We start from the raw sequence: 23,079 nt of genomic DNA, 5'->3' as shown, positions 1-23,079 counted from the left end.
TTTCATCAGAGAGACATACCTCGATGTAACATAAAGAAATGTTGACTAATAAAAAGGAAAGGTGGATCCATTGGGATAAGTCAAGCCTTGAGGAAAAAGGTTAAACGGTCGGAGCGAGATCAGATGGATTGATCGGAATGACCTATACCGATCAGAAAGACAAAAAGGTCATTGAAGGAACTCAAAATACGAATGGCACCAAGTAATTGAATTATCAGGTAGGGTTGCACTGATTAGCTAATAGAATGTCTAATATGCCAGCCATTATTTAAATGCTCACGATCAGGTGGTTTGGATCTGCATGAAGCAAATCTGATAGGTTTTTGATCGTTACAAACTCTAGCCGTTGCATATCTTGCATAAAGAAAGAATTTTTCGTGCCAGAATTATTCACAGTCTCTTTAGCCGCCAACATTGAAGTTGTAGACAAGAAGCGCGGGTAATTTAAGAATCCAAGCATTTAATCATGGAGGCTTCTAGTTCACAATGAAAGAGGAAGGTCATAGAGATTTCAGATATAGAGTCAACTAAATCAAAAAAGACGAAGTCTATGGAGGGTGTGCAGAAGAAAAAATTGAACCAGGACATGATTGACCAGATGGATTCATCTGGTACTAAGTCGAGGAGGTCTAAAACCAATTTGCTACCCAAGGATCAATTGGAAGATAAGTACAAAGGGGTTGGAGATATCTGGACAACCATATGGGGCCACAAATTGTTTTTATATCACTACCTCGGGCAGAATAAGGAGATGCCATTGTCAAACCCTTGGACGCCAAATTTGGGCAGACTGGTGGTCCCAAATGTTTTTATGAATCTTAGATTATTGGAATTGCTCACTAGGAAATACAACAAATAAAAAAGATACATCCAATTGCCCAATGGGGATCCATTCATCTAGATATCTGTCGGGTCTATTCAGGAGGTTTTTGGCATGACATATGAGCCTTACATGCCCCTATCTTTTTCAGACTTAGAAGGAGAATATACCCAAATAGACACCGCCCACACAGTGTGGAAGTTAGCAATTCTCAAAAAGGAGAAGGGACGACTCATGGAGCAGGATGGACCTCCTTTTGAGATTACCCTGTTTAGACAATACTTGTAGTATACATATTGGGCATGCGGCCAGGTCTGCGGGGAAGAAGTTCCTGATGTTACAAGAATAGGCCCATTGGTGTTGGCTATGGACATTCAAATGCATGACCCGAGGCCATTTGATTATGAAACTTACTTGGCAGAGAAGCTGCATGAAGGGTTTTTGAGTTTGCAAACAGAACCTAACCCTACTTTCAAGTTTTACTCATTGCTAATGCATATGGTTTTGTTTTATGGTCATATGGAAGGTTTGTGGCCAGGAGAATTAAAGGTGACTTCCAAGAACAAAGAGGGACAGAACCAACCAATTCAATTATGGGTATCCCTATGGGACTCAAGGTTCGACAAATCACACTATGCATTGTTTGAAGAATATTTTGTCAAGCCCTTGTACAGATTGTTTGGGGTAGAATGTGAGGGTCTATCTCACAGGAGATTAAGATATTCTTCAGACCTCATGCTTTTGGAGACACTAGGGTCAGCCACAATTGGGGTGACTGGTTTGTATGCTAGAATTTCACTTTTTTTAGGGTTTATGGTTTTGAGGGTGTTCCATATATGTTGCCTACATTAGTTCCTGATAGGATTGCTTATTTAGAAATTGTTAGACAACTTAGTATGGAAAATGCAAAGCACTTGGGTGGTGACACAAGCGGGTATTTATGCGTCACTTTGCATTTTGGAGACTTCACCATTGTATCTACCAAGGCTTATGAGATGATAGAGAAGAACCTGGTAGAGGAGTACAATTTGTATGGACACCAAGCTCGGAAAAATTATGATCTAGAGGGATACATCAACCATTGCAGGAAGAGCCAGAACTTAGGAGAATACTTGCATATACCCATGGATGCTGAAGATTTATTTAGAAACAAGGAATAGGATGAGGTTGATGCAGTCTTAGAGGAGTTGAACCAAAAATTGGAAGAGCGGAAGCAGAGGCTTCAAGAACTAAAAGAAGAAGGAAACTCTGAGAGTGAGTCTGATGAGAATGTAGTTGTGTTTTCCCTCTATGCACCTAAACTAGAAGAAGTGGCAGAGAGCCAGAAGCAAGCCATGGTGAGAATAAATGCCAACACAAATGTGAGAATGGAAGAGCATGCAGCTTTTGTAGCGGATAAAGTTTTTGTACAGTCCAAAGATTTTAAATCATTTTTGTACCACAAAGGGAAAAAGTTGAGGGAAAGCATCCCAAATGTCACCCTAGAGAATGAAGCAGAGATGCTCAAAAAATTGAAAGGAGCCATTGATGCAGAAGTGGCCACAATGACACCACAGAGAGGGAGGCAGCTTCTCAGTGAGGCAAGTATCATTTTGTTTCCAAGATGGGACTTAAGTGCTTCTTTCATTTTTAACAGCTTGTTACATTCTGATAGAAAGGATGTAAAGTTAGACATACAGGGAGTTGATGACATTTTCATTGGATCAAGATATGATCCAAATGAAGAAGAAATGTTGCTTTGGGCCCTATACCCCCCAAATAAAAGACCCAAGATTATAGATGTAGATAAGGCATTTGGGCATATGATGAGGCTGAAAGTGGGAGAGGTTAATCCAATTGTCACTACAGATTTGGGGATTGACATTGCAAAACTGAATAAGGCCCAAATGTAGTGTGTTAAAGGAGGGTCAAAAATACAAAAAATTATATGACCTATTAAGAAGTCGTGGTCATGAAGTACCATAGATAAATGATATTGGTGTGTAGTGGAAAAAGAAATATGAGGACCAAATGAAGGAAAATATAAAGCTAAGAAGGCAAATCAGGACTACCAGGGTGGATGTCACTTTTGTTTTGTTCACCAACAGGTTTGAGAATTTTTTGGAAGTTCTTTAAGAATTCTAGACCAATTGTCAAAAGACTCGAGATAATATGGCTTCTCATGAAAGGATTTTGAAGAGGCTGAAGGCATTGTTAAAAGAGAAGAGTGCCGATGAGAAAATTGTTGAGAAGATCCAAAGAAGGTTGAACAAGCATAAGGCATTTGGTGTGGACATCAAGCAGGAAGTTACCGATTGTAAGGATATTGTCAGATATGGTGTACTAGATATTATGGATGAGGCAGAGCAGTTAAAGGACAAAGGGATTTGGATTGCAGAATGCCAGAATGTACTCAACACATCCCTTAACGTTGCCCGAGTAGATATTTTGGATATGAAGGAGACAGCTGAGCAGATGGAGAAAATGGTTACCATGGAGATCATTGTTAGGGATATTGTATTCAACACCAGCACTCACCAGGACAACAAGTATTTGGAGCAAATACAAAAGTGTGATATAATACTAGGTGACCAGAACTAATTTTAATATATTTTGTATCTAGTAGTTTAGCAGTTAGGTGTTAGGTTTTAGTCAAGTTTAGTTTCACAAGATGAAAGGGTGTGTCCTTTCATTTGAACCCTTTGGCTCACATATATGTAGTGAATCATTTTTGTATCATGAGAGAGACGATATTCTGGGCTAGCTAGGCTACAAGTGTTATGTTTTAGAAAAGTAATAGAAATGAGGAGTTTATTTTATGCAAATTGAATGTATTGGAGTATTTGTAAGTGTATTTTTGTGTACATTCTTATTCCAGAAGTTAATATACAAGGTTTCATGTTTTTATCTTTAGACTGTTATGTGTAGTTTTGTGTTTGATGGAATCATATGTCCTCTTGATAAATCTTTTAGATTTACTGCGATATGCCATCACATGATGTTGTATTGAATGTTAAATTGGGTTTTTACTGTTTATGCAGCACATAATGAAACTTTCACAGTGATGGTCTTATAATTGTCTCTTGAGTTGATAGTGATTCTTGTCCACAAAGTTATTCATTAATGGTCAGATAAAGGCACTGGTCTGTTATTAATCTTTGCTGAATAAGTTTGTATGCATCAAGTCCTTATCAAAGAAATAAATCTTCTAATTTCTAGCAGTACTGCTCTTTTTCATAATGTCTTAAAGTCCTAACAGTAATCTTTTACATAACACAACTATATTCATAATTATTTTATCAGTTTTAAAGGCATTCAATAAAAAGCACTTTTGTTAGCATAGTTGCAGGAAAACCTTTTGCCATCCCTGCAATTGCTAATTTTTATAGTTTAAATTCACTCAAAACAAACCTCTTTTGTGCTTGGGAGTGTAAGGTACACCCACCTAGGTTTAGTGGAGCCTAAAGTGCAGAGGGATTTGGTCTTCAACCATCCCTATTCATTGGCCAAGGCTGATTGGATCAACTAAGGATTAGGCAAGTCTTTGGTTTCCCAATCTGTGGTTTTGGGCACCAACAGTTAGCATAGGAATATTTATTTGTTTATTATAATAGATTAAATTTATTTTTCTAATCTTAAATAGATTCACTTTCTTTGTTTCTTGCCAAAGCTCTTGATCACAACACAAGGAAATTTGAATTAAACCCTTAATACCTGTTGACCCTTTTCTGTCAACTTAGTTGCAGATCCAATCTGAGAAATTCAATGCTTTTTTGTGTAACCTGCGTGTTATGCGTATTTTTTGTTGGCAGACTACATAAGGGGTCATTTTTTCCCTTGCATTTTTCGAGCCCCTATGTTACATTTTTGTGTTGACTGGGTCAGCCAGTCAACTCACTTAAACTGCACCAGTTGGAGGGTCCCTTCTCCATGGTGGGATTGGCCCCTTTTCACCCATTACTCGATGGCAGAGTGCATTGTTGCTTTGCCACGTCAAACCAGAACACTTCCTCTTTTGTTCCATGTTTCGGCCTTCCATTTTTGCATGACAACGCGATATGCAATGGTAGGTATGACCTTTTCCTATGCTCCATTATGACCCAAAGGCTCCATATTCATTGTGCAACTATGCCTAGATCAATAGTTATAAGAGCCGTGCAATTGTGAAATTGCTTCAATATACATGACAAAGCTAACTCTGCAACGTTGTTGATGATGTGGCATATAGGACCCACAATGGATAATGACATACACCTAGACCGATAACAACATGAACACATAGGCAGTCGAGCCACGTGACAAGGATATTGGTCCCATAGTCCTAGCTTCTAAATGAGATAAATGGCAATCACTTTGATGGGATCAACTACATGGATTAGACGCACAATTGTGGGATTAAATGAAGATGCTCTGCCAAGATAATTTTGTAATACCGCATAATGCTTTTTGGGTCTTGCCAAAACACTGGTCTCAATGAAATGTGAGATGTAATGGGCCTGACCTTTCTCCACTGTTGATGATCACTTAATGTCCAATCCGACGGTCACAACTTAATCCTCCATTGGGCTCTTTTGGATGCTTGCATGGCAAGATTTCACACGTCCATCTATGCGTGAGATCACTCAATCGATGACTAAATTTCAATTTTCTCAGTGGCCATTGGAGTTCAATTCTCCTACAGGAGGTGATTGTCGACCCGACGGTCGAGGTTCTTATTTTGCCCAGTTGACGCCCCAAATTTGATCACATTTTCATGTAGCTGTCGGATTTTCTCGCCATTACTCCAGAGGTGACTCTTACAGGCCCCTTTTTGGATGCCACCATACCTCTTCAATGCATTTTGAAGACCTTTTTTGCTTTGTCATCCTGCCATGATGCACTTGCACACAGAGATGTCTTCTCCTACAACCATTTTTTCCTCTTTCAGAGATGATAAGCACTTGCAGAGGAGATTCAACACACCATCAGATCATTCAATCTGATCTTATCTCTCCTCTTACAGATATTTTATCACCTAACTGTAGGAGGGTTAGGGTTTCAGCTGTAGTATTCATTTTGAGTTATGCCTCAGCTGTAAAGGCAATTTTGTATTTTTCCTTAGGATCTTCTTCCTTTCTTTTGCATAATTCTTATGTCTCTCTACAACTATAAATTTTTCCTTGCCTCTACATTAATGAAACTAGCTTGTTTTGACTCCTTTTAGTTCTCATAATATGTGTAATGATTTTACCTCATTATTTGAATGCATTCTCTTTTATTTTCTTGAGTATAAATGATTATGTTGATTGATGGTATGAAGAAAGAATAAGTATCCGGTCAACTACTGAGAGGGGGGGTGAATCAGTAGATAGAAAAACTAATACAAACATCACCAATCTCAAAAATAAATCTCTCAAAGTAAACTTAGAACTATCAATGTAATACCATTATCAAGATAAAAACTCATAAGATAAGTCGGTTAATTGTTACAACAAATTGGGATTTGTAGCCTAAAATGGTGGAAGCGGGAGCAACTGGCAGTGATGGGCGAACTCAAATTTCAAATTCTCAGCAAGGCGGGAACCCTGGTTCCAATGGTGAGAGCGGTTAGATCAATGTTGTTGGTACCATAGGTGATAAGGATAAGCCTTCGGACATCACGGAGGCTGTTGTTAACTTACAGGCTGATGGTACTTTGCCAGAGGAGACAGCGGGCTCATCTGGGCTTCTGGGGGAAGGGTCCAATGGGGGGCCCATTCCACGTGATGACTCCATTGATAGAGGAAGGGAAAAAATGAAATGGTCTTCCCTTTTCAGAACTAGACCAACTGGTAAATTCTCCCTACCTCTTGTTAAGAACATTTCTGACCCTTCTGGTGGTAAGTTTGCTATCTCTATCCCTGACCAGGTTATGTACCATAATATTAATAGTATGTCGAACTCTTTAGTAGGGAAATTTATGGGTTCGTGTCCTAATATTGAAGTTGTCAGGGCTTTTGTTAAACAAAAATGGGTCCTCAAGGGAAATGTTGAAGTATCGGCTTTACCTAAATGCCTTTTGTCTTTTTATTTTTCATGCGAAGAAGATAAGGTTAAGATTTTGTGTGGGAGCTCCTGGATGGTAGGAAAGACAGTTCTAGTCCTTAAAAAATGGCATCCAAACCTAAACATGAATATTCTCTCCTGGCGCAAGTCCCAGTCTGGATAAAGCTTCCAGGACTGCCTCTTGAATATTGGATGGAAAGTATTTTCTCTGGAATAGAAAGCTCCTTTGGCGAGTTGCTCTCAATAGACCCAGTAACTTCTTCAAAAAGAAGACTAACTCATGCAAGGTTCTATGTAGGAGTTGCCCCTGATGCAAATATGCCAGAACAAATAGACCTAGTTTCAAAGCTGGGAACTTGGAAACAACACATCGAATATGAAAATATCCCTTTTGCATGCTTCCACTATAAAAAAGTAGGTCATTGGGCAAAATCCTGCCCAAACAAGCCAAAGGTGGAACCTAAGCAGCCTAAACCCCAGATTGAAAATCAAAAGTTGCCAGAGAAAATGGTGTGGCAAGTTAAAAACCCAGAGAAAAAGGAAGAAAATTCCAATTGCTTTAATCCTTTGGGGGAAAAGAAGGAAGTCACCTCAAATCCTATCTCTCATTCCTCAACCTAGGAAGTAGTGAGAAATGATGATCCTTCAAATGAGATAGTTGAAGTGGTTGCTGACACTTATGAAGGCAAGGAATTGGAAGAAAAAGATTACCAACCTGAGGAAGGAGAGATCCCTAATCCCCAAGACTGATTCTTCTATAGCCATGCCAAGTTTTGAAATTCAAGAAGCCCAAAAATGTGCAATATTGGGTATGAACCTCTCGGACTAAGAACAGAGCTCAAGAACAGTGAACAATGTCTCAACTGATTCCAGAACTCCTAACTGGGGTAATGAAGAAGAAATCTCCAAAATCCTCAACAACACAGAAGCGGCTCTTGTGATAGAAACTGAATGGAAGCAACCAAAATACAAGAATAAGAAATGATCTACTCCCTCAACTTCTCTACTAAGGAAATCCAGCAGAATAGCTCAAGTTGATGTGGGGTATATTTCTTCTTCCCCAGGATGGCCATCTAACCACAAAGTAAGAGACAAGGAATCCAGCAAGAACATTGCAGATGAAACCCAAAAGACTCTCAAGGAGCTGGGAATTGGTAATTAGCTATGAAGATAATCTCTTGGAATATTATGGGACTCAATAATCCCCATAAACATGATATTATTAGGAATATGATAAGAGATCGTAATCCTGACATTTTTCTAATTCAAGAAACCAAAATGAGTAGAGAAAAAGTTGAATCTTTGAAGCTCTTCAAAAATGGTAATGTTAGTGGTGGCAGCTCCGAAGGTGCTTCTGGAGGCATTGCTACCATCTGGAACCTTAACATTGTTAAAGGTCAAGTCATAATTCAGGACAGTAATTTCTCTTGTATCAAATTTGAGCATTTAAAAGATGGTACTTCATCGGTTCTTACTAATATTTATGCTCCTAATACCTTAAAGGCCAAAAACTCTTTTTGGAAAAAAATCAGTCAGGCTAGGGACGGATTCAAAAATCTTAGTTGGATGGTTATGGGAGACTTCAATACTCCTTTGAGAGAGGAGGAAAAATTTGGAGGTAGTCCTCCTCAATTGGAAAGTAGGATGGCTCTCATGGATTTTATTAATTCTTAGGCTCTTAATGACTTGGAAATACAGGGTTGCAATTACACTTGGACTAATAGAAGAACTGGTAATGACCTTATCCAAGTGTGTCTTGATAGGACTCTCATCTCTGATGACTAGTATAGTCAGTAATTTTGTTCTTTGTCGGCCCACATTCGGGTTGGATCTGATCATTTCCCTATCACCTTCATTGTTGACTCAATAAATAGAAGGAGAAACTTTCCCTTTAGATTTGAAAAAATGTGGACCCTTCACCCCAAAATTAAAAGAAATATTCAGAAATGGTGGAGCATTCAAGTTGAGGGAATGACTATATTTAAAGTTGTCAAGAAGCTCAAAAGTGTGAAGGACAATATACGACTCTGGAACAAAACCAGTTTTGGAAATATATTTGAGGCTAAGAGTAAAATTTAGGAAGATCTTAAAGAAATACAGGATCAGATCCAAAAGGATGGTTTCAGTACTGTGTCTATTGCTGACCAAAATGAGACTCTCAAAAAATACCATGATATTATTGCCAAAGAGGAAACGTTCTGGAAGCAAAGATTGAGATGCATTTGGCTTAAGGAAGGAGATAGGAATACAATATTCTTCCATATGTTGACTATCAAGCATAAAGCAGTTAATAGGTTGAACAAGCTAGTAGTGGAAAATGGGGAGTTGATCAAGGAGGATGAAATAAGGAATGAAGCTAAGAGGTATTTCTCAGACCTCCTCAAGAGGGACCACAGTCTGGATGCTGAAGCCCGATCCTCTTTTCTTCAAAACATTCCTTGTCTCATTGATGCTCAAAAGAATGCTTCCCTCTCCTCCATTCCCTCTATCTCAGAAATTAAAAATGTTGTTTTTTCCTTTGATGGTAACAAAGCACCTGGCCCAGACGGCTTCCCAATGTTCTTCTTTCAAGAGTTTTGGGAGATTGTTGGAACTGATGTATCCAATGGGGTTAAGGAATTTTGGGGGGCTAGAAAACTCTTGAAAGAAATCAATGGTACTTTTATTACTCTCATCCCCAAGACTCAAGGTGCTAATTCTTTGGACAAATTCAAACCTATTAGCCTCTGCAATTCTTTTTACAAGATTATTTCCAAGGTCCTTACCTCTAGAATTTTGTCTGTCCTTCCCGCCTTAATTAAACACCAGCAAAATGGGTTTGTTCCTGGAAGACAAATTCTTGACTCCATTATTACGGTCCATGAGAACATTCACTCTCTTGTCAGAGCAAAGAAGCAGGGTCTCATCCTAAAGCTTGATCTCTCCAAAGCCTATGACAGGGTTGACTGGTCTTTACTTCAGAAAGTCCTCACTTCTTTTGGGTTTTCCTCTAGAGTTGTCGACCTTTTCTCCCAACTTACCACCTCTGCTACTTTTGTTGTTCTTTTTAATGGTTCTCCATCTACTTTTTTCCAAGCTTCTAGAGATCTTAGGCAAGGAGATCCCATCTCCCCCATCCTCTTCATTATTATGGTGGAATGCTTTGGAAGGACCATGGAAAAAATGGTTTTGCAAGGCTCTTTTAAGGGCCTCCAACCATCCTCTGCTGACCTTATTTGTTCCCACCAGCAGTTTGTTGATGATACTATCATTATGGGAGAATCAAGAGAAGCTAAAGTTTTGAAGAGCACCCTGTGTAAATTTGCCTCTGCTTCGGGTTAGCTTATCAACTGGGCTAAAAGTGAAGTCTTTTTCATTAATACTCCAGAGAGAAGACAACAGAGGATCAATAGAATCCTGGAGTGTAGGATTGCTGAACTTCTTGCTACCTACCTTGGTCTCCCCATGGGAATTGCCCCTCCTGATCCCTTCTAGAGTTCTCTAGTGGACAAATTTCATAAAAAACTTGCTGGTTAGAAAGGGGCCCTATTAAGTCAAGCTGGCAAGCTCCAACTCCTTAAGGCTACTCTTCAAAGTATTCCAATTTATGCTCTTAGTCTTTTCAGAATTCCAGTTAAGTATGCTAAAGCAATCAAGAAAATTCAAAGAAGATTCCTATGGTCTGGGGTTGAGGATAAGTAAAGAATTTCTTGGTGGCCTGGGACTAGGTCTTTAGGCCGAAAAGCAAAGGAGGTCTGGGCCTCAGGAGGATTCATACTTTAAATGAAACTCTCCTGTCCAAACAAGTCTGGAGAATGTTTCATTCTGATTCTAAATGGTGCAAAATTTGGCAAAGTAAGTACTCTCTTCTATCCTCCTCTCTCTCCTCTTTTATCAATTCGGATCTCAGTATAAATGGATCCCACATTTGGAATCATGCCTCTAAATGTAAAGAAGGTATAGCTAAAGGAGTGATATGGAAACTTGGAAATGGTAGGAAAGTAAAATTCTGGGAGGATTCCTGGATTTTTGATAAACCTTTAATAGACTTCAATGAATGGGCCCCCCATTCTCCCTCCTGTATTAGATCTTTTGGCTCCTTAGTTGCTGAGTACTGGGATGGTAATGAATGGCAGAATATTGAAAGTATCCACCCTAGCCTTTCTAAGCTCAAGATCCATCTGTCCGCGGTATGGCTGAATAATGAAGAGGATTCCCTAATTTGGAAACATGCTCCCAAAGGTACTTTATCTATATCTTCTATATATTATTTCCTTTCCCCCCCCCCTCCTATTAATCCTTATTGGTCTAAAGCCTGGATTAAGGGTCTTACCCCCAAAATCATTTTTTTCTTTTGGACTATTCTCCAAAATAAGATCCTGACCCTTGACAACCTCAAAGGTAGAGGCTTTGCCCTCCCTAATAGATGTGTGTTGTGCCTTCAAGAAGAAGAGTTTGTGGACCACCTTGCTATCCACTATTCCTTCTCAGCCTATGTTTGGGAAAGCTTCCTCAAGAGCTTTAGTATTGCTTGGGTGTTTCCTAAAAATATCAGAGATATGTTCTCCTCCTGGAATATTCAATGGACTAACTCTTTTTGAGATGTTTGTGGCAGCTCTCTCTTCCTCATATCTTGTGGGGTCTATGGAAAGAAAGAAATAACCGAATCTTCAGGGATGTCTCCCTCAATCAAGATATTGTGTTCCAGAAAATTCAATGGTCTATTTAGGAAAATATAGGGATCATTGAGGGTCCTTGTTACTTGAACAACTCACTGGAATCAAATATCTTAAGGGTATGGAATATGAAGATCACCGATGGTCCTAATCTCAACCACAATAAAAGGCTTGAAGCTAACTGGCAAACCCCTCCTCAAGGTTGACTTAAAGTTAATTTTGATGATGCTGCCAAAGGTAACCCAGGTCCTTCAGGTTGTGGAGCTATTCTTAGAGATCATAGAGGAATTTGCAAGGAAATGGTCGCTGTCCCTATTGGAACCCAAACCAACCATAAAGCTGAAGCAATGGTAGCTCTTCAAGGCATCATCCTAGCCAAAAAATGGAAATGCCCCTCTCTATGGATAGAAGGGGATTAAAATAATATAATAAAGTGCCTTAATGGGACTACAAAACCTTCATGGTCGATTCACAATATAATCACCTCTGCTATTGACATTATTAGCACCTTTAAAAAATGCCATATCTCCCACATCTACTGGGAGGCCAATGGCTTTGCTGACTGAGCTGCCAATGCGGTGGTTAAAAGTGAGGCAATTACCATGTGGATGGGTGAATGTAGACTCCCCGAAGATGTCAGACAAATCATTAGTAATGAGCGATATAGAAGCACTCCAAAGACTCTTGATGGACAGGATAATTATGAAAAGTAATGATGTGAGTACTTTGAGTTATTTTAATAATGAGATAACCACTCATTGTAACATCAATGCCATAAACTCTCATGCTTTTGGGTAAGTGTTATAGCTCCGAAAAGCTCTCTGTTTAATCAGCTCTACAAGTTTCAAAATTTGGCCAAAAGTAGCGACAATATGGGCGGAAATAGGAGGCGATATGAGCCAAGTAGCTGTAAAGAGTGTAAACAGAAGGAAGAGGTTTGGGGTATCCTCCAAAAGGGTGGTCTCTTGAATTTCATTGAGAGACTCCATGGCCAAGATGGTATGGTAACCAGTCTTTTCTGCAAGAACTAGAAGAAGGGCATGTTAAAAATAGGTGATCAAATGGTTGAAATTGATGAAGATTTAATTGCTCAAGCCATGGGCCTTACCAGGGTAGGTTGCAACTTCTACAAAGATAGGAAGGTCAGCAGGGAAGCTATTGAAAGGTACCCAGTAACTGAGAAAGAGAAAAAATGACTGGTAAAGTTGAGCAAAACCTACTACCCACCTAAGGCTTTTGCCAAACCCTGGCGAGAGATTCTCTTTGTTTTAATGCGTTATATCACTCTAGATGGTAGGTTCACAAAAGTTTATGGGTATCACTTTGTTCTGTTGAATCACTTTAGGCACAATGATAAGGTTAATTTCCCTTATTTTCTGCTTTGTTCGATGAATGCATCCCTTAAGGCCTACAAAGAAAATCCATTGGGTGATACTGCTATGCACCAAGGCCTAATGGTCCTAATTTATGACCATTTAAAGGCCAATCAAATTGCTCGAATGCAGCCCTTTGTAGATTCTGAGGAAGAGATGTCTGATTCTGCCTTTTCTAAGGAGGAGAAATCTGATAGTGATTCTTCATCTGATACAGAGGATAGTTCTGATGTTTCAGAGTATGAAAGCGGGAAGAAGAGGAATTACAAAAAAATAAGACCCTCTTCATCCAAGGGCAAAAAGCCACAAAACAAACCCCTGATCAGCATCTCTTCGGAAGAGGAGGAATCAGATGACTCTGAGAAGGAGAACCCTAAAGGGCTGCTGAAGAAGAAAACAAAAAACCATACCCAGACCCAAAAAAAGCACAAAAAAAAGAGGAGATTGGCAAGGAATCGGAAGCTGACAAGCAAGCAAGGACCCTAGAAGCTAAGCACAGCCTAGAAAAGGAGACCATGAAAGAGACTCTCAGGGCTGCAGACACTATTTCTACCCTCCACATCCCCAAAGATGAACAAGTTACCCCTGGAAAAGTGGCTCCCCCATCTGGCCCTCCTCCTAAGGGTTTGCATGGTTTCATGGAAACAATGGAGTGGCTCATTAATGGTTCCAAGAAAGGTGTGGAGGAATATAAAAAACTCGTCAACAGAATCTTGATTCTGGAAACCATTAATATTGGGGAGGGGAATACAATGGCCGACTATATTAAGGACCTAAAAAACACCATTGCCAAAGCTCAAGACATCAAAGATGCTTTTAACCCCAGGTTCGAGAAGATTGAAAAGGAGATGCTGGACAGAAAAAGCCTTGCGGACACTAGCGAAAAAACCCTATCGGACACTGTTACCAAAGTGGAAAAAATTGAGGAGTGCCTGAAGGACATCGCTAAATAGAGCCTAAGCATCCTGAAGATCTCGGCCAAAAACACCCACACCCTCATTAGCAAGCTGGATGATGATAAAGAAATCCAGGACTTAGACCTGGAAGCTGAAGGAACAGGGGAAGCTCAAGGTCCCAGAACCTGCACCAGAGGCAAGAGGAAGGAAAAGAAACCAAACAAGGATCTGGAAGACCTGAAAGCCATCGGGGCCACCTATGACAAGCTGGTGATAAAAGAGGAGGATCTGCTAAAGAAAATTGTTGTGTAGCGCCTTCCCTGTTTCTTTGTTGTTTTTTGTTGTTAAGTTGTTCTTTCTGTTAGCTGGTCTTTTGGCCAGTCTTTTTGTATGCGGACTTTGTTGCACTGTTCTTCTCGGTGCTCTTTCTCTATCTTTGCTATAAAGGTTTCGGGTCCTAAAAACCTATTTTTTAATTAATTAGAACTGTTACAACAAATTAACGGTAAACAACTTCTTCATATCTCAATACTTTCGGTTATCATGACTTATCAAAGTAGTTAAGTAGTTAAGTAAATCAACTATAAGAAACATAACCACAAAAACATTCACCCCTTGACACAAATATTTTTGATTTGGAAACCCAAATAGGTAAAAACCACTATGAGATGAGACTCACAAGATAACTATCTGAACTCTTCTGAAGTTCTCCCTGTTAGGAGCCTATCCTGTTAAAGCTTTACAAAAGTCAGGTTAAGCACTGATCCTGTTAGGAATCACTCAGTTAAGAGATTAACTACAATTCCTTGTTAGAAGAAACACCCTATAAGGAGTAACCTCATTAGAGGATTTGAAAATCCAAGCTAATGGATCACCTTGTTAGAGGATTTGAATAACACCAAGCTTGTTAGAGCTTACCCGGTTAGGGGATTTCAATTCTATTGTAATTGTTAGAAAACAATAGGAGTTTTTTGATTTTTCTAAATAGCACTACACTTGCTTGATCAAATCCATTTCATGCTCCTATCTGCCTTTACTCAAACTGCAGATACATCATCTGGGTCGGCAACCACACACTCAACTAATATTTGCTAACTCTTTGCCAACTCATTAAACTAAACAACTTCATCGACCTTATAAACAAATCAATTAGGTCGGTAACACAACAAAAACCTAATTCTTATAGAGATTACAAAAAAATCGGTTCATGTATGACCATTGGATTACATAGCAATCTCTACACATCAATCAAGAAAACCTTGATTGCTCCTTGATCACCACCTCATCGAACTTAGTAACTCATCAGGCGCTTTGCATTAGATGCAATACATTTTCTCATTCCATAGACAAAAACCATTACAACTACTTGCCAAAATCTCTTCAAATTGTCTTCATATAATAATCATACGTGTCATAATCATTACCACTCATCATCATATCATAAACCAATATAACCAATTCACCAAACTTAATTGGTTAGAGTTTATCAAAAACAACAAGTAGGGTTTACCAATTACATCAATAGATAGGGTTTATACCGATTACCGGTTCACTCCACAAATTCTTCCTACCGGTTACAGTAACAATAATACAACAATATCAACAATATCATTACTAGTTAATTGACATCAATGACAACATAACATATCATTAATGCAATCTTCATGCAAATGCCAACAATCTCCCCCTTTGGCATTGATGGCAATACAAATATCAATACCATTGATTGTTGCGTGATTGTGAATAGGAATCCTCATTTACATTACCAAGTATTTACCTGCTCTACATATCTTCAGCTTGTTGTTGGCTCTCCTTCCCATAATCACATAATTCTTCTCGCCCTTTGACAACTATGCCAAATTGAAAGTAAAACATGTAATGTCAAATTTCACTGTGCATCATCAACAATCTGCAACTTGATGCTCCCCCTATGGAATAAATCCACTTCTACACCAATCCTTTTGTAAAATTCTGTAAGAAGCTTTGGGACTGATGTAATCTACATCATACTTAGCTGACTTCATGAAGAGGGACAACCCCTAGCTGACTTCTAAGATACTCAAAAGTAGTCTTAGACGGAGGTTTAGTAAAAATATCTGCAAGCTGCTCCTTGGTAGAAACATGCTCTAAGATCACATCTTTACTCTGTACTTTTTCCCTCAAAAAATGATACTTCAATTCAATATGCTTGGTTCGTACGTACAAAACAGGGTTCTTGGAAATATTTATGGGACTTGTATTATCACATTAAATCTTTATAGGTTTTGAAATATTCTTCTTAAAACCTTCCAAAATGTGCCTCATCCATATAGCCTGAGTACAATTCATGTAAGTTGTGACATACTCAGCTTCAGCAGTAGATTGTGAAGTACAACTATGCTTCTTAATACTCCATGAAACAAGTCTTCCTCCAAGAAAAAATGCTCCACCGGTTGTGCTTTTCTGGTCATCAACATTTCCTGCCCAATCTACATCTGTGTACACCTTCAAGTCAAAATTTCCTCCATATGGATACCATAACCCATAATCAACAGTACCTTTCAGATATCTAAAAAATCTTTTGGTTGCTATCGGATGTGTTTCCTTAGGATTCTTCTGGAATCTAGCAACTATGCCAACTGCATGAGCTATGTCTGATTTGCTTGAACAACATAGTGCAATTGTCCAATCATTGACCAGTATTCCTTCTCATCAACAAATTTGGACTCATCTTCCTTAGACAACTTACAACCTATAACCATTGGTGTCCCAATAGGTTTACAGTCACTCATGCCAAATGTCTTCAAGACCTCTTTCACATACTTAGACTGTGTGATGAAAATGCCATTCTTCATTTGTTGTATTTGCAAGCCTATGAAAAAATTTATTTCTCCCACTAAAGACATTTCAAACTCATTTTTCATTTCATCTACAAAATTGTTGCTCATGTCATCATTACCTCCTTAAATGATATCATCAAGAAATACTTCGCTGACTAGTATTTTATCTCCTTTAGATTTGAGATATATGTTACTATCATCACTGATTCTCAGAAAGCCTATCTTCATCAGATGTGTATGAAGCCTTTCATATCATTCTCTTAGTTCCTTCTTTAATCCATATAAAGCCTTATGCAATCTGCATACCATGTCTTTCTTATCAGTCAAAGCATAACCATTTGGCTACTCAATGTATACTTTTTCTTCTAGTATCCCATTCAAACATGTTGACTTAACATCCATCTCGTATACCTTGAATTTCTTATGTGCTACAAATGCAAGTAAAGTTTTGACACCTTCCAATCTTTCCACTGGTGCAAAATTCTCACCATAGTCTTCTCCTTCCTCTTGTGCATAACCTTTGCAAACCAACCTAGCTTTGTTGCGAACTACAACACCATCTTCATTCAAATTGTTCCTGAATACCCACTTAGTACCTATCACATTTTTATCTATTGGTCGGGGTACTAGGGTCCATGTGTTGTTCTTCTCAATTTGATATAATTCCTTCTCCATAGCTCCTTTTGATTCTTCTTTTGGTTAGTACTCCAGCATCCTTATCCCCAATAATTTGTTCAGGATTGTGATTCAGTCTCACATATCTTGGAATAACATGATCATTATCTTCAGGTTCAACTTCTTCATTATCATCATCTTCTTCTAAATTTATCTGTTTTGGTTGAACTGGTACATCAATATTTGCTTTGCCGGTTTCAGATTTCACAGTTTTTGGTTCCAAAAACAAAATGCAAGGATCTTCATCCTTTTTCTCCAAACCGGTTTCCTCTGAGACTTCGGGATATTAATCCACTCAAACATTAGCACTCTCTATAATTCTCTGTGTCCAGTTGTTAAAACACTTGTAGGCCTTACTCTTGGTGGAATAGCCAAGAAATATACCTTCATCACTTTTAGCCTCAAATTTTCTAATATAATCACCTCTCTTAATAAAATATATGCTTCCAAATATTTTAAAATAACTAACATCAAGTGATCTACCATACCAATATTCATCAGGAGTCTTGTCCTTACCTCTCTTTACCAGAATCTAGTTCATAGTGTAGACAGTTGTGCTAATAGCTTCTCTCCATAAAGTTTTCGCTACACCTCCTTGTATCAACATCGTCCTAGAATCTTCAAACATTGACCAGTTATTTCTCTCTGCAATACCATTCTATTGTGGTGTCCTCGATGTAGAAAGTTACCGTTTGATACCATTTTCTTCACAATACCTAGTGAATTACTTAGAAGTATATTCACTGCCTTGATCTATCCTCAGACACTTTATCTTCTTACTGCTCTCCTTCTTAGATAAGGCCCTGAATGCCTTAAACTTACCAAAACCTTCAGTCTTATCCTTCAAGAATGTGACCCACATCATCTTTGAGCAATCATCAGTGAAGATCATAAAATATCTATCACCTTGAATACTTTTTGTCCTTATTGGTCCACAAAGATCTGCATGAACCAGATCTAACAAATGTTCTGCTGAAAACAATTTTCTCTTGAAATTTGAGGATGTCATCTTTCCCAACTGACATTCTTTGCATAGAGCTAGCATTAACCATTTTGTCCAACTGAAGCAAACCTCTCATTGTCTTGGATTTACTCACTTTAACAATGTTATCAAAGTTTATATGACAAAATCTCCTATGCCTAAGCGAACTATCATCTATCTTTGCAATTAAATAGTTGTTGTCTCTAGGATTAAGGTGAAACAAGTTACCTTTAGTTTGCTTCCCAGTTGCAATCAGCTCACCTTTGTTGTCATAGATTTTGCACATATCATTTTTAAACTCCAATGGGTATCCTTTGTCATTGAGTTGTGCCACACTCAAAAGATTGTACTTTAGACCTTCAACCCAGTAGACATCATCTGCACTACTCTTTCCATTAAAAGTAATAGTTCCCTTACCTTTAATCATGCAGGGTGAGTTATTACCAAATCTTACAACTCCACCATCAAATTCTTTCAAGGAAAGAAATTTGCTCCAATCACCGGTCATGTGATGTGAACAACCACTATCAATGATCCAATCATTAGAGTTATTCATGCTGGATACTAATGCCTTATGGTATGATATCTCTTCTTTAATAGCTACAAACACAATATCTTCATTAGCATCACCATCAGATTCATCATCAGTGATACCACCATCAACAACAATAAGATAATCTCTTTTGCCTTTACCCTTGTACTTCTTAAATTTCTCTCATTTGTGCTCATTATCACCATTAGGACAATTAGTAGCAATGGGTCCAATCTTGTTGCATGCAACATATTTCAAAGGTAATTTACCTCTATATTTACTTGTACCTCTAAAAAACCGCTTGGCCAATAATGCTTCAAGCTCAACTAAAATGTCTTCATCATCAACTTCTTTGTTGGATCTAGATTCATAACTGTGACTAGCATCTCTATTTTTCCTCACAGATGGGTTCGAAATAGAAGCTCTAAATGCAAACTTAGATTTATGTATACTACCATCATAACCATTTAATTCAAAAGCAGTAAGATTACCATTGATGGAGTAAAGAGTTACCTTAGTTTTGTCAATGGACTTCAACTCCTAAATAGCTGCAACTCGGATAGTGTAGACCAGTAGCAGGGTTCTCAGTACCTTACTAATCACTGTGGAATCTTCCACTTTACCTCCTACACTCTTAATTTCACCGACTATCTCCTTTATCCTTTGACCATACTACTAGATATTCTCACCTTCATCCATCTACAAGTCACCAAACTTGCCTCTTAGACTCTCTTCTTTATCAATCTTAACATGTTCATCACCGCTATAAATCTCTTCAAGTTTTTTCCATACCTCATATGCAGTTTCAAGACCATGAACATCTACATACTCTGCATCAGACAAAGAACTGATAATAGCCTCTAATGCTTCATAATTTTATTGTTGCTCTTTCTTCTAATCATCAGTCAACATCCCAGTAGGTGCAACATATTTAGTATCGACATGTTCCCAATACTAGCTTCCCAAACTCTTGATATAAATTTTCATTTTGTCAGTCCATATCCTGTAGTTCTCTCTATTAAACTTCAAACCTTCCTTCTTCATCATGATCTACAAGATCTTTACCTCCAGTTGTTAGGCTAAGACCTTAGAGGAACTAGATAAGCTCTGATACCAATTGATGGTATGAAGAAAGAATAAGTATCCTGTCAACTACTGAGAAGGAGGGGTGAATTAGTAGATAGAAAAACTGATACAAACTTCACCAATCTCAAAAATCGATCTCTCAAAGTAAACTTAGAACTATCAATGTAATACCACTGTCAAGATAAAAACTCATAAGATAAACTGGTTGACTGTTACAACAAATTAACAGTAAACAACTTCTTCATATCTCAATACTTTTGGTTATCATGACTTATCAAAGTAGCTAAGTAGTTAAGTAAATCAACTTTAAGAAACATAACCACAAAAACATTCACCACTTGACACAAATATTTTTGACATACAAACCCAAATAGGTAAGAACCACAGTGAGATGAGACTCACAAGATAACTATCTGAACTCTTCTGAAGTTCGCCCTGTTAGGAGCCTAGCCTATTAAAGCTTTACAAAAGTCTTGTTAATAACTGATCCTTTTAGGAATCACTCGATTAAAGGATTGACTAGAATGCCTTGTTAGAAGCAATACCCTTAAAGGAGTAACCTCGGTAGAGGATTTGAAAATCCAAGCTAATGGATCACCTTGTTAGAGGATTTGAATAACACCAAGCTTGTTAGAGCTTACCCGGTTAGGGGATTTCAATTTTGTTGTAATTGTTAGAAAACAACAAGAGTTTGCTTATTTGTCTAAATGGCACTACACTTGCTTGATCAGATCCATTTCATGCTCCTATTTGCCTTTACTCAAACTGTAGATACATCATTCGGTTCAGCAACCACACACTCAACTGATCTTTGCTAACTCTTTGCCAACTCATTAAACTAAACAACTTCATCGACCTTATAAACAAATCAATTAGGTCGGTAACACAACAAAAACCTAATTCTCATAGAGATTACAAATAAATCGGTTCAAGTATGACCGTTGGATTACATAGCAATCTCTGCACATCAATCAAGAAAACCTTGATCGCTCCTTGATCACCGCTTCATTGAAATTAGTAACTCATCACACGCTTTGCATTAGATGCAATACATTTGCTCATTCCCTAGACAAAAACCATTACAACAACTTGCCAAAATCTCTTCAAATTGTCTTCATACATGTCATAATCATTACCGCTCATTATTAGATCATAAACAAATATAACCAATCCACCAAACTTAATCAATTAGGGTTTATCAAAAACAATAGGTAGGGTTTACCGGTTACATCAATAGATAGGGTTTACACCGGTTACTGGTTCACTCCACAAATTATTCCTACCAGTTACAGTAACAATATTACAACAATATCAACAATATCATTACCGGTTAATTGACATCAATGACAACATAACATATCATTAATGCAATCTTCATGCAAATGCTAACATTGATCCCTTATTGATGTCATCTGTGAACTAGATTAGTTCCTCCTATTGTCTTACAAATTCCAACCTTCACTCATGCTTAGGGAGATAATTAAGATAGAAATCTATTCATTGTTTAGGTAGTTTCTATTGATGCTTTGTGCATTCATAGGCGGGAAGATCACAGTTTCAATCTGGGTACAAACCCCCTTTCCCCTCTTTCAGTATCCCTTTCCTCTTTCTCCCTTTTCCTCATTAGATCAATAGATTAGGATTTACCAATGTTGGATTGGTCCAACACTCTGCATTTGGATTGGAAAGGAAGTTGGCCTTCTCCAGAAATTCAACCTCAAATATCTCAAGGTCCCGCACTTGGAGGTTGTTTCCATGTTTCACACGGTTGAGGATCAATCCTGATCATCACAAGGTGCAAACTTTTGTGACAATAGTTTTTGGTATGCCCAGTGGGACAACTATTTCAACATTCATGCTAAGGATTCAGTGTTACTCTTAACATCCTTGCCTTTGGAGGCAATCAATTCAAGGACTTTGCAACTCTAAGGACAAATTTAGACTCCCGATGATACTGGTTGTAGCTTTATGCCAAGAATTCAAACCAAAGCATCTTCAAGAGGTAATTTTCAATTTATCCACCTTCCTTATTCAAATTATAGGAGTAGAAGAGGTAGGATTTATTTGTCACCTACAAGGGGAACTCAAGCAGAAGCATCTATAGCCCTAAGATCCCATTCTACCCCTCCTATTACAAGATTATCACAGACCAAAGGCCGTACCATTCATATCAATAGGCCACGATTTTCCATGGTGGTTCTTAGATCACACACCTTTGTCACCTTTAATTGTGGCAGCCCCTTAGTCCTAGCTCAAAATGATAACATTCTAGTAGCATCCCTGAAGGCTTTACCTTTTTTACTGGAGAGACATCTACATCCCCAAAGGAACACATCCAAGATGTGTCAAGCATTTGCATTGTGTTTGATGTCATTGAAGACAATGTTGTAGTGAGGCTTCTTTCTTCCTCATTCAAAGGAAAGGCCCTTTAGTGGTACTAAGGACTATCTCCTAACTCTATTCACAATTGGGATGAGTTAGGGGAGAAGTTGTGAAAGCATTTTGAGGACAAAAGTGACCATTTGTCACTTATGGAGCAACTAACTACAATCAAAAGAGGAGTACCCCATGAATTCATGGGTGATTTTAATTATAGATTTCAAAAAACATGGGATAGAATCCCATCACTAGTAAAGCCTTCATCAAATCATTATTTGTTATACCTTCTTAGGGATTTGAATAGTGATATTGTAGCTATGATTCAATCTATGGGAAGAGATAATCTCCAAGAGGCATATGATATTGCCATAAGGGCAGAAAATTATTTAATATAGACTGCGAAGTTGTCCCCTAGGCATCTAATGCCCTTATTTCCAGAATCTCCTACTCAATAGCATGTTTTGGCTCCTCTTTCAGTGGCATCAGCAATCCATCTACTTACATTGGCACTTATTTTACTGCCATCAGAGTTGTAAGAGCTTAAGAATCTGATGTAGGGACTTAGCAATGAGTTGATGACCTTGGAGAGGCAACAATTTCAAAACAATAAGCCTTACCAACAACAAAATCAAAACTATCAACATCAGAGATCCAATTTTAAAAGGCAGAACCAATGGAGTAATGCTAGGCCCTTGAATAGCTTGAATCCCTTAGCTACAAGTACCTCAAAGACTATAGTGCCAAATCAGAACAATCTTTCTCAGGAACAAGATAGGTGTGTCCCATGCAATCAGCCACATAGTTAGGTCGCATGCTAGAATGGTGAGCTCTATCATGCCTTAGTGGCACAAAATAAGCA

The sequence above is a fragment of the Cryptomeria japonica genome, chromosome 9 (genome assembly GCF_030272615.1).
Source record: "Cryptomeria japonica chromosome 9, Sugi_1.0, whole genome shotgun sequence".
Classification (NCBI taxonomy): Eukaryota; Viridiplantae; Streptophyta; class Pinopsida; order Cupressales; family Cupressaceae; genus Cryptomeria; species Cryptomeria japonica.
This window is presented reverse-complemented; position numbering follows the sequence as displayed.